Genomic DNA, 13,072 nt, shown 5'->3' on the forward strand with positions numbered 1-13,072 from the left:
GGGAAGAAAAAAATTACTCCTAGTGTGGCGGAGCCGTCGGACTGTTCGACACCTTGTAGTAGTGCCTTCGTGGATGATATATAGAGCAGGCTCCATTTGTTTCTTCAGTTTGTGGAACAGATGGGGTTAGAGGAGGATATGACAAACTCGTTGTTGGTGCATCAGTTAGTCAGCTTGGCCATAATGCTCGGGGATCAAAGAAGGCGAGGGGGCATATGCAGCGTATGGTGTGATAAGGTTATGCTGGTTTTAGTAGCCTTAGAAATTTTTGTCTAAGGCTATACTGACTTGTTGAATGTGTTCATAGGGCCTGATTGATAGTAACGAAGCGTACCCTATATATCATCGTGAAGAGGAAAGTTGGAAAATCATTGGGATGCATTAGCGGAGAAAGTAATTGAGGTGAATGGGCTTCATAAAACAGGGGGTAGAATGGTTGCCGATCTAGATGCTTTGCGATTGTTTGATGCGTCGTTGCGAAAAGGAGCATGAGGAAATGACTCAGAAGATGGCAAAGTCTGCGACTAATGCGAAAGAGTTACAAGCAGTGGCTACCAAGAGAGAGGATGCCTTGAACTTTTCTATGCAGTGGGCAACTACTGAAAAGAAAAGGAGAGTGAGCGTTAAAAAGGACTTGTCCCAACTACGAGTGGACTCGGATTTAGAGAAGACCACTTTGGAGAGTGCATTGTCCGCAAATCGTCTATGTAGGGAGGCAGTAGAGAAGAATCTAGAGTCTATACAACACACTTGCGAGGTTATGAAAAAAGAGAGTGCAGACTTGAAAGCTTTTGCCGCCATATGGGAGAAGAAATTGATTTAGATTGGCCGAGCATTAATGTTTGAAGCATCGCATGATGCCGATTTTGCGGTCCCAAAGCAAATGGTGCTCAATCTGGATCCTTATGGTCTGAAGGCCCGAATCATGATGATAGCTTTTGTGAAGGCTCTTACTTGATAGTGGTAGGGTGTAGGATTTTATTGTAAGAGGTCTTTGCGAGGGTCCATTTTGCGTAACCGTATTTCAAATGTTTAATGAGAATTTTTCTTAGCTTCTGACTTGTTAATGTTATATTGATCTTGTGGATGTGTTGATAACTTTGTTGTGTTTTGTGATGGTTATGTGAAATGATTGGACTTAAGAATATTTTAACTATGTAATGTTTTTCTTTTCTTCGAGGAGAATGATGGTAATCTTGACTTTTGTTTGTTTTAAGAAAATATGTGTGAATCTATATTGATGGGATTTAGGGGCTCCCTTTCCTTGTTTTTTAGTATAAAAATGAAGGTGTTTGCTAGGAGAAAGTCCATATTAAACCCTTAGGTCTTAATTGGTTTCTATAATCTTCGATCATTATGCGGAGGAAAGGATGTCGTTGAGGGATGTGATCGAGGCGGTGAAAGTTTCTTCTATGCAGCAGACGATTTCAAAAAAAGCCTCACTCCTATGTTTATCGGCTCCCTGGGTCTTCAAATTGGGAGGTTGTATGGGTTATTGGTGGGAGGCCTATCTACTGTACCATTCTTCTTGGTGGCCCCAAATTCAGGGTCTAGTGGTTGGTGGAGGTTCACAGATTGATTCATGTGAGGTAAGTGTTATCCATTGGTCCACTACTGACAAGGCATCAGGATCTTATAGTGTTACTCAAAGGAGCACAGAACTGTCATGTCAAAAGGTGAGAGGATTGACATAACAGCACCCTACATAGGTAAAAAATTTACTTTAGGATGAGTAAGCTCAAGTAGTGAGGAATATTGCTAGGTTAAAATTGGCAAACCATAGGGTTGGCCTGTATGCAACTCCGTCCAACCCTAGTAGGCCGATGTATGGTGATGCGAAGACACCGTGTAGTGTTGTTTTTAGGGAGTCTCATCAGTAAGGATTGATTAGGAGTATCCCTCCTGGCATGGGGCACCCTGTTACTCATTGGGGGGAAACATGTCTATATCATGGCCAAAATGGGCATAACATGGACAAGGCAAAGACTGGAGGGATATGCATCAGCTATTGATGGATGAAGATGTGATTCTTGACCTTGACCAGTCTGTTAGCGGAGTGTGGATTGCTTGTAATAGCTTAGTATGGATTTATGGGGAAATTTTGCTTTAACTAGTACTTGAGGTTGTGTTGGTTTGAACTGCTTGAAAGAAAACTTATTTATCAGTGTGCCAATTTGTTTTGAAGGTTTATGATGTTTAGTGTTAATGTGTATCATTGTAATCCCAATATGGGTCGCCGTGTGGGAATGATTCACGTGCTCTTATGGGGAGATTCCAAAGGTTTGCCTTGCTAGAGTTCTACGAGTTAGCATGGGCTATACTGCCGATTTTTGGCTTACGGCCCGATGCAAATGAGTATTCATTTTAATTATAAGGCCACATGTCCATGATAGTTTGCGGGGATCTAACCTCCACACTCTCAAGGAAGAGCAAGGTGTGTGCTTAGCTAAAATTGTGCGAAGTTAGGTGGCTTTAAATTTTTCCAATTTAATAGTGTATGTGTTTGAAGTGTTTATTTATTGGTAGTAACGCCTAAGCATTTGTACATTCCAAGAGTTATTTAGTGGCTCCCCCGGTTAGATACGTTAACTTGTAGGCTTTATTGTGTATATTTGTTATGATCGTGTACGGTCCTTCCTAGTTTTGACCCAGTTTGCCTTTGTCTCGTGGTAATTGAGAGTTGCAGTGTTTCGTAGTACTAAGTCTCCCACTTTGAACTATGCAGTTAGAGTCGTTGGTTATGATATCAGGCTATTTTTTTATTTGTATGTCATGACCGTGAGGAGCACATTGAGTCGCTCTTTTTCTAATCGCTCATTAGCCTCAATTAGAGCTTCCTCATTTGATATTGGATTGTAGGTCTATATTCTGGGTGATTACGTGGCTACTAATGTAAAACGACGTCTAATACCCCAACGGTGGCAAAATTCTTCAAACGAGGAACACTTAAATTATCAGTCGTTGTTTGTGATGAATGAATGAGGAATCCCAAAGCGGTTGAGGATGTTCTTTTAGAGGAAAGAAATGGTGTTTTCACTCTGATTCTAGTGAGTGGTTCTGCCTCTACCCACTTGGTAAAATGGTCGATGGTGACTACGATGAAACATTTTTTTACCGGACGCTAGTGGGAAAGTTCCCAAGATATCCACCACCCAAAAAGAGAAAGGCCAAAGAGTATGATGCCTTTGAATGTAGAGCTAAGGAGGTTGTAAGCATGGGAATGTATTTTTCAGGCTTGGCAGGTTTCACCACAATTTATATGTCCTTGTCAATGAACGACCAGTATAGTCCCTAAAGGCTAGCTTTCCTAGTGATGGAACAAGCACTCTGATGTGAACCGCATACTCTTTAGTGAATTTCCTTGAGGCAATGGTCGCCTTCTTCTTCTAATATGCATTTGAGCCAATGGAGAAAAGACCTTTTCTGATAGAGGGTTCCATTTGAGAAAGCGTATCACCAAAAATGTTGAACTATAACGGTGGCCTCCATTTTATCTTCGGGTAGGATTCCTTTTGTAAGGTATTTGATGATAGGGCTCCTTAAATCAGCCAAGGTTGCATCATATGGATCAATTTGAAAAACGCAGGCTTCGTGGATAGCTAGGGTTGATGAGATTTCAATGAGTACATCAAGACAATCTGAATGTTCACATATCGCTGCTGCGATGATGGCATTGGCTTCCTTGTTTTCCTCCCCATGGATGGGGAAAATGGAGAAATTAACGCCTTTATGTTTGAGCGATTGAATGAGGGGACTATGCCTTTAAGAGGTATTGGGTTATTACTTCAAAAGTAAAAGAAAAACACTTACATGAGAAGTCTGAGAATAAATTGCTATGGAAAACCTACAGAAGGAAGAAGTACTCTCTACCAAAATCACTAGAAAATTGCCAGAGAGAAAGAGAGAATGTAAAAGAGACGATAAAAGTTCATTTGAGTTGATAAAATGAACTTTTAAAAGAGAGAATGTGTGATGCTTTGAAAAGAGAGAAAATGTGATGACATGTTCGGACATGATTGGTGTGAAAAATCATGTCTGCCAAAGAGTCATTAATGTCTAGTCTGGTAAAAATATGCCTAGAAATTGAATAACCCTAAAGAGTTTTTTAGTCCTTTTAAGAGAAGCTTCTGATAACATCCGGATTTATTCCTAAACCATGAGTCATGTTTTATTGTTACTATAAGCTTTTTGTTCATTTTATTTTTATTTTTTAATTTGTCAATAATTATTATATATAGAATTGTGATTTTTTTATAATTCGTATAGGAATTTGATTTTTTGAATGCTGGTGAACTTACACAACAAAAGTCTCAGTTAGATTTGTATCTTGATGAACCAATGATGGATAGAAAGATGAGCTTAGACATATTATCTTATTGGAAAGGAAACCAATATAGATATCCTCAAATTTCAGCATTTTCTCATGATGTTCTAGCTATTCTAATTATAATTGTAGCTTCTGAAAGTGCATTTAGTAAGAGTGGAAGAGTTTGTTGGTCCCTTGTAAGGTTGCAAATATAGTTCCAAGGGGGGGTTAGGAACTATTTTACCTTTTTTGAATTAACTTGGGCAGATTTCTTTTTCTTTAAGAAAAGTTTATAAAACAGCGGCACTTAACATTCAGCAAGACACTGGCTTAGTCAACTAGTGACTAGGACAGCTTCGTTGCTTAGGTCAGGAAATAGCACTTAGAGTCTATTCCTGAACCTGCTCGTTTGTAGCGCACAACTCAGCTTGACCTCTTTTACTTGGTCAGTTTTAGTTTGTTTTAAGCAAGCAATATAAATAAGGAGTTAAGGTTTAAGAAAACTTCACTCAGCAGATTTATCCAGGTTCGGCTTCTTCTAAGCCTACGTCCTGTCCCCGGAACACCTCCGAGATTTCAAATCCTCTACTGAGCTCTTTAAAGGTAGAGCCTCAAACCTTTTACAATATCAGCAATTGAGTATGACAAGAGTACCTTCCTCTATACTTCTACTCAATCCTAATAACCTTTTACAATATCAGCAATTGAGTATGACAAGAGTACCTTCCTCTATACTTCTACTCAATCCTAATCTCTCCGCTGAGTACTTAAAACCGAGTACTCAGCCTCTCCTTTCTACTTCTAGAAATGATAAAGATTTTGTCCTAAACAACAATTGCTAGAACACCTTAGATGATTGAACAACAATCACTCTAGACTTTTACACAGATATGAAAATATAGTGTAAGAATTTTGCTTTGCTTCTTGCTTGCAGAACTTGTAGAGATTTGGACAGCGTAATGGCTTGATCAAGTTCTGTAGATGTGAAGCTTGTGATGGCACTATTTATAGAGACGTCTGGCCGTTCGGTCATTTCGAATTTCGAAATAACCGTTGGAGGGAAACGGCTATGTGTCGTTGTCATCCTGACTTGCACAGAGCTCTTGGCCAATCACAATCGTGTATCTTCTGTCCTCGGTCAGCACCTCAGATGGTCTCTCCTTTTATGGTAAAGTCAACTGGACAGCATACTGTGTCGTCTGAACTTTGCTAAAAGAAGAAACACTTTGTCTGGAAGTTTTCTTCTGCCGGTCTGCTGTCTTGTATGCTTTGTCGAGACTACTCAGCAGCTTCATTGTGAAGTTGTTTCTGGAGGTCTTCTAGATCCTTCCGTTTGCTGAGTTGCGTTTTTGTCCAAAACGACAACGTCTTGACATACCCGGACCGAGTTGTACTGAGTTGTTTGACTTGGGCCTTGGCTTCCGTATTGGGCTTGGGCCTTTTGATTCTTATGTCTTATAACAGTTTTAACTCAACATTGAACAAACACATTAGTAGAATAAATCAAAGCATTTAAACTTAGTGTGTTTAGAATATGTATTTTAAATTATACTTAAACAATTTTGTCAAATCAAAATTATGTGGAAAGGTGTTTCAACAGAGTTCTCGACTAATTTAGAAGCGCATTAAAATCGGATGTTGTAGAGGCATTACTGTGTGCTAAAGATTGGCTTTATGCTTCCCGTGAAGTTGAAGGTATGATTTCTTTTTCTCAAACTCGATTGTTTATCCAGTTATAGTATTTTAATTAGTTTCTAATAAATTTTTACTTTTTTAGTTATGGAAGAAAAAGAAATGGAGATACGAGAACTTGATAAGGAGATTATGGAATTTCAGCTAAATTCCAATGAAGTGACGTCCAATGAAGATGCTAGTTTTTTTTGTACTTAATTGAATTTAAATTGGTCAAGTTGAATTTTAATTACATTAAGAAACTATATCATGTAGAAGGATGAACAACCAGATATTATATTATATTTTAGTTAATTGGGTTAAATGAGTCAATCCGTGTAACTCATTTCATGTTTTTTATTTTTTTATTTATGATTTTTACATTTTCACGTTTTTTCCATTTTCATGTTTTTACATTTTTTTTATTTTTGTTCAATTTTTAATTAGATTTAGTTAAATGGTTAAATGGGTCAATCCATATAACCTATTTAATAAATGGGTTGGATTATGTTGACTTATATACAAATGGGTTGTTACAATCCATTTATTAAATGGTTTGGGTTGGGTCAACCCATTTATTAAATAGGTTGGGTAAACCTTTTAGCCATTTTGATACCTCTAACCATGACCCATTAGTACCTGGGGTAAATGTGTAATAATGAAAAAATGAGGGATCTACAACATAAGATCTCTCTCCCTAGATCTTATCACATAAAATACGTCATCTAGTAGATACGACAAAAGCAGCTGGTCCCGAGGTATTCACCTGCTAAAATACATCTATCATTCTCTCAGGAAGGATGTTCAAAATTGTATCTCGTTTAGACGATTACAAAGACCTCCAAAAGACGCTTTTAATCCTTCTTAAATGCGGATTAATAGCCATTAATAGGAGTAATGACGAGACTGCTTCTTTAATGCTCAATTAATGCTAAAAGGTTACAAAAAAAGAGTATATATATCCTAACAACAGACAAACTTCAGGTATGATGGCTAACTTCTCTCAAACTCTTGTCATTACTTATTTCTCTTACCAAAAATCATACTGATTTTATTATCGGAGTGTCTCTGATCGAACCCAACGGCACCTCTCAAAAAAGGAATTACGGTCAAGAAAGTTAGAACAGTTATCAGGATTAATAATCACACCTAATCTATTAGTGATCGTAGTTAATGACAAATTTAGGTTACATCGCAGATGTATATTTGTGGGTGTTGGCAAATTTTGTTGTAGCAATGGTTGTTAAACAAAAAGATGTTAATGTATAGTAGTATATTCAAGTAAAAAATTGAATGGTTTTGAATAAGGATTCGGATTCTCTGAAGTTGTATTAAAACAGGACATATCCTGTTATTCTAATCCTAGCCCTCTATTATACTCTATTCAATTTTAATGGTTCAGATTAGAACCATCTTAATAAACTTAATCTAAGTAGGAAACGGTACAGTTCTGTTTTATATATATATATATATCTTCATAACTTTAATTACGGCCCAACTATATTCCTCTTAACTTTTTATTTCTTATTTATCAAATTAAGACTGCATTAGTTTGGGTTTTTTTTATATTTGTTTTCTTTCAACAATCTCACAATTAAACTAATTAATGGTTGATTCTGATTCTCGTCCATGGTTATGTTCTCCATCTCCACCAATTGAAAGGTACTTATTTGAAAATTATTTGCATAAATAGTGTTTCTTAGCCATTAATTTAGTTGCTTGTAATACTTTCTATAATTAGTAAAATATATAGCTATAATTCTCATCTTCGTCATTACTTTGCAAAAAAAATAATATGCTATACAAGAATGACAAACATGACAATTATTGCTATAATTAATTAATTAAGGTTTAATTCGACCTTTCAAATTGATAACAGATTCAATTTAGTTCAAATTGAAGTTTATATATTAATTAAGATTTGAAGTTGACAGTATCAGATAAATTAGTCCAAATAAAATCAATAATTTATTTTCTTAAGGTCAATAATTTATTTCCTTTAAGTAACGCATCAAGAGCAAATTAGACGTACTTGAATTACTTATTTTCCTTTCTTACATGTAACTTTTAGTAACTAGCTAGGCAAGTCAAAGTATAATTTACTTTATTTTATGCCGTCATTCTCAGTTAGAAGATTATGGGGTTCCAAAGATTGGTATGGAATTTAAAACTGTTGAAGATGCGTGGGAATTTTGGATGAAATATGGTGCACGGATTGGATTTGATGTTCGTAAGCAATGGTTAAATAAAGATAAAAAGGATGGAAAAGTATCCTCGGGAAGATTTGTGTGCAACAAAGAGGGTTGTAGAAAAAAAGACAAGCGAGATCATATAACAAAACAATCTCGAGCTGAAACTAGAACCAATTGTCTTGCACATATGGGAATCATATACGTAAAAGAGATTGCAAAGTATAGAGTTCATGATTTTGTAAATGAGCATAATCACCCACTTCATCTTTTTGAAACTATTCATATGATGTCATCTCAGAGAAAAATTTTAGAAGTGCAAGCAGCTGAAATTGATATGGCTTATGAATCAGGAATAAAGTCAAAAGCAACATATGAGCTTATGAGTAGGCATTGTGGTGGAAGAGAAAATATTGGTTATACTTTGGTGGATCAAAAAAATTATCTTCGAAGTAAACGACAACGAGACTTGATATACGGAGAAGCAGGTACGTTGTTGAGATATTTTCAACAACAATTAATTGATAATCCGTCTTTTTATTCTGCAGTGCAATTAGATAGTGAGGAACAAATAACCAATATTTTTTGGGCAGATGCTAAAATGCTTATTGATTATGCTTATTTTGGTGATGTGATAACTTTTGATACGACTTATAGGACGAATAAAGAATTTCGGCCTTTTGGAGTATTTGTTGGTTTAAATCATCATAGACAAATTATAATTTTTGGAGCTGCTCTTTTATATGATGAGACTAGCGAATCTTTTGAATGGTTATTTAGGACATTTTTGGAGGCACATAAGGAGAAAAAGCCAAATTGTGTTTTCACAGATCAAGATTCTGCAATGGCAAATGCATTATTTAAAGTGATGCCAGATACATATCATGGATTATGTACTTGGCACATAATGCAAAACGCTATAAAACATTTGGGAACTTTGTTGAAGGATGGATCTCATCTTCTTAAAGACTTTAAAGCATGCATATATGAGTATGAGGAAGAGGAGACGTTCCAAATAGCATGGAATAATATGGTTTCCCATTATGAAGTTGAAGAAAATTCTTGGTTGAAAAGTATCTACAAAGTAAAAGAAAAATGGGCAAAATGCTATATGAAAAATGTGTACACTTTAGGAGTGAGAAGTACACAACTCAGTGAAAGTCTGAATGGAGATTTGAAGGATTATCTAAAGTCGGATTTAGACATAATTCAATTTTTCAAGCATTTTGAACGAGTAGTTCACGATAAGCGCTATAATGAGTTAAAGGCGGAGTATGATTCTAGACAGAAGTTACCGAAAATAAGAATGTCAAAATCTCCTTTGTTACAACAAGCAGGTAAGATTTATACTCCAACAATATTTGAATTATTTCATAATGAGTATGATTAGTCATTAGCAGCTTTTATAAAAGATAGAAAGGATGGTCAAGATTTGAATGAGTATGTAGTTGCAATTTTTGATCATGATGGAGAGTACAAAGTTCAAGGAAAAAAATCAGAAAATATTGTTTCTTGTAGTTGCAAAAAGTTTGAGACACATGGTATTTTATGTTGTCATGCTCTTAAAATTTTAGATGTAATGGATATTAAATTGATTCCTGATCAATATATTGCAAAGAGGTGGACAAGAGAGGCAAAAACTGAAAATATAGAAGATGCAAGTGGAAGAATTATTCATGGGGATATGAAGTTAGATAATACTCAACGATATAGATTTCTTTGCTCTAAACTAGTGAAGTTAGCATCTCGGGCATCTGAAGATGAGGAATCATACCAAATGGTTGATAAAGCAATTGACGAGTTAACAAATAAAATCACAGCATCATTGAGCACGAAAAATTCTATGTTTGATCGAGATGATGAAGCAACTTGTTCCTCTTTAGCAAATAATGGGAAAAGTGTTGAGTTGGAGAAGTTGTATGAAAGGGTAAAGGGCTTAAAGAAAAAAACGGATCAAAAAGGTAGAAAACGGTTAAAGAGTTGGGTTGAAAAACAAAAGAACAACAAAACAAATGTTGTTAGATCAAATAAATCAAAGGTTTGTCACTATTATTTGTTAACTTATTTTAGTAATTCGATAGTTCATGTTACTTGAATTTCTTAAAATCTCATTCTGTAATCAATAGGATCTTTTGGAAACCAATTCAACAAATCGGATGGACAACAACACAATTACCATCAATCAGGTTTTTCAAGCTATTATTTTCATTTGAATGCATCTTTCTATTTATTTTGTTGTCTTCTTTCATTGATATAATTTATAATTATTATTAACATGTTCTTATTTTGAAATACAGAGACAAAATGAGTTTTTAGTCTTCCCCTATAGAATTAATCAAGTACATCTTAATCATAGTGAACTCCTAATGCTAATAAATTTTCTTTTCCTTTTTTAACTTATCACATGTCAACTAATTGATTGTAAGAATGTTAAAATTCTAATATGAATATTTTCTTTTTTATGTGTGTGACAGGCAATGGATAATGAAAATCAAGTATCAACATCAAATCATATGCAATGGGTGCAAAATTCTAATGATTTAATTCGGCGCAATGTATTTGAATAATTGTGTTTATAAATTGCTAAACAATTTTACAGCATGTTTATAAATAATTGACCAGATTTTCTTTATGAATTTATGAAATTTAGAGTAACATAGAAATCGAATTAAATATAAAGGCAAGAGTTGAAACATAAAAAATAACAGCTATAGTACAATACAAAATGATCATGTTACTCGGTTATTTTATGTCTGTCTGTTTATGCTAAATATAACGGTTAAAAATCTAAGAAAAATAGATAGAATGGTCAAAAGGTTAATAATGATAAAGGATAAAGACTTTATAATGTATTTTTTAAAATAGGAGATTAAAAACGGGATTAATAAATTATTTACCTTATAATTTATGGACATGGAAAGAGTTTAGTAATACTTGTGTGAAAATAAATAATGAGTTTGATGAAAGTGTGAGTTTATAATTTGTGGTTTTAATTGATTTTCCACCTTTCATTGCTAAATGTGTGAATGAACTTAAATAAATGAGTCTTTCAATATTTTATAAAGTTTATAATTTTTTTATATGAAATAAAATTTAGTTGTGATGATCATCTCATGTCTAATTGTAATTTCAATAGTTGGGTCGTAATTAGTATTATGGAAAAAAAAAACAGAAAACTGCACCTTTTTATATCATATTAATTTTAATTGAGATAGTTTTAATCTAGGCCACTAAAATTGAAAGTAGTTTGATAGAGGGCCAGGATTAGAATAACAGGATATGTCCTGTTTTAATACAACTTTAGAGAATCCGGATCCTTTGAATAAATGGGTAATTGAAAATAGAATTATAAGTGTGAGTTTAATGAATATAATGTTATAATGATTGGTTTTGTAAATTGAAGATTTGGCATGGGGTTAATTTAATAAGAGAAAGAGATGATGCATGTTAAAAGATCCACTAGCTCTTAATATAGACACCCACCCCTACTCTTAACATAAAACATAACTGCTTCCTTTCCCAAAACCGTGGAATTGGAATGAAAACTACATCTACCTACCGCCAAAAAAAAACATTGCCTCTGAAACTTTTGGCACTCTCTGTAGATTTAATTTAGGGATAGGATACTAAAACAGGTCTACGGTTTTTAAGAAAGTACCAATTTAGGCTCAGGGGGTGTTTGGTAGCTGCTTTTCAACCTCCTATTTGTCTTTTCACTTTGAAAAGGAGAGTTTAAGGTGTTTGGTTAGACACCTCATGTTTGCCTTTTGTAGCCGAAAAGTAGCTTTTGTAGTCGAATTGCGGATCGCTTGGCGGCGGCTGGGCACGAGTGGATGTTAGGTGTTTCCACCCTTTCTGATCCTCCTATCTATCTTTCTTCTCTCCTTTTAGAGGACAGAGTTGGAGTTAGCTTTCCTAGGCTGATCCCAGGTTAGCTTTTATCTCGGTGTTGGTTTGTTTTCTTTCTTGTTTCTACCAAAAAAAAATAAAAGCAGGGAATCCCTGTTTTTTGAAACAGCAGCCTTTTCAAACAGCAAACAGCAAACCGTATCAGCAAACAGCAACAGCAAACAGCAGATAAAACAAACGGACCCTCAATGTTCAAAATAGCATCAATATAGATTTAACGTTTACAACATAATATCAATTTAGGCTTAACGTTTATAATATAGCATCAATTTAGGTCTCACGTACAAAATAACACCAATATAGACTTAATGTTTACAAAATAATATGAATTTAAGTTTAAGGTTTATAAAATATATCCAATTTAAACTAAACGTCACAATTAAATTAACCATATTATATTCTTTTCCTATTAGCTTTATATGTTATCTTTTTATTTAGTTCTATTTTCTTATTTGTTATAATACAATTAATTAGTTTTCTTGCCCATTAAAATCTTATATTTGTTTTTCATCAACCATTCCATGACTCCTAAATTCCATGGCTCATGTAATATATGCAAACTAAAAGTAATTATATATCCACAATATTGATACATGTCAGTGTTCGAAATATTGTGGATATTCAATTACTTTTAGTTTGCATATATTACATGAGCAATGAAATTTAGTAGTCATGGAATCATTTATGAAAAATGAATATAAGATTTTAATGGGCAAGAATATTAATTAATTTTTTTTTATTGGAACGGGGAGGGAGCAGCAACATCCCAACTAGGTTGGCACCTTCCTGAACTCCGACCCAAATTTATTAAAAGAAAAAGAAAATATCGAAAGTCAAACAAACATAAACAATTAAATCTACACAGAAATCTGGAGTAGAATTCCACCAATGAATCGAAGATTGCAAACGACCATAATTTGCAAGCCTATCTGCCACTTGATTTCCTTCGCGGAATATGTGTGAAACAACCAGATGAAGCCGAGACATGGACTCAATG

This window comes from Euphorbia lathyris, chromosome 7 (assembly GCF_963576675.1).
Source record: "Euphorbia lathyris chromosome 7, ddEupLath1.1, whole genome shotgun sequence".
NCBI lineage: Eukaryota > Viridiplantae > Streptophyta > Magnoliopsida > Malpighiales > Euphorbiaceae > Euphorbia > Euphorbia lathyris.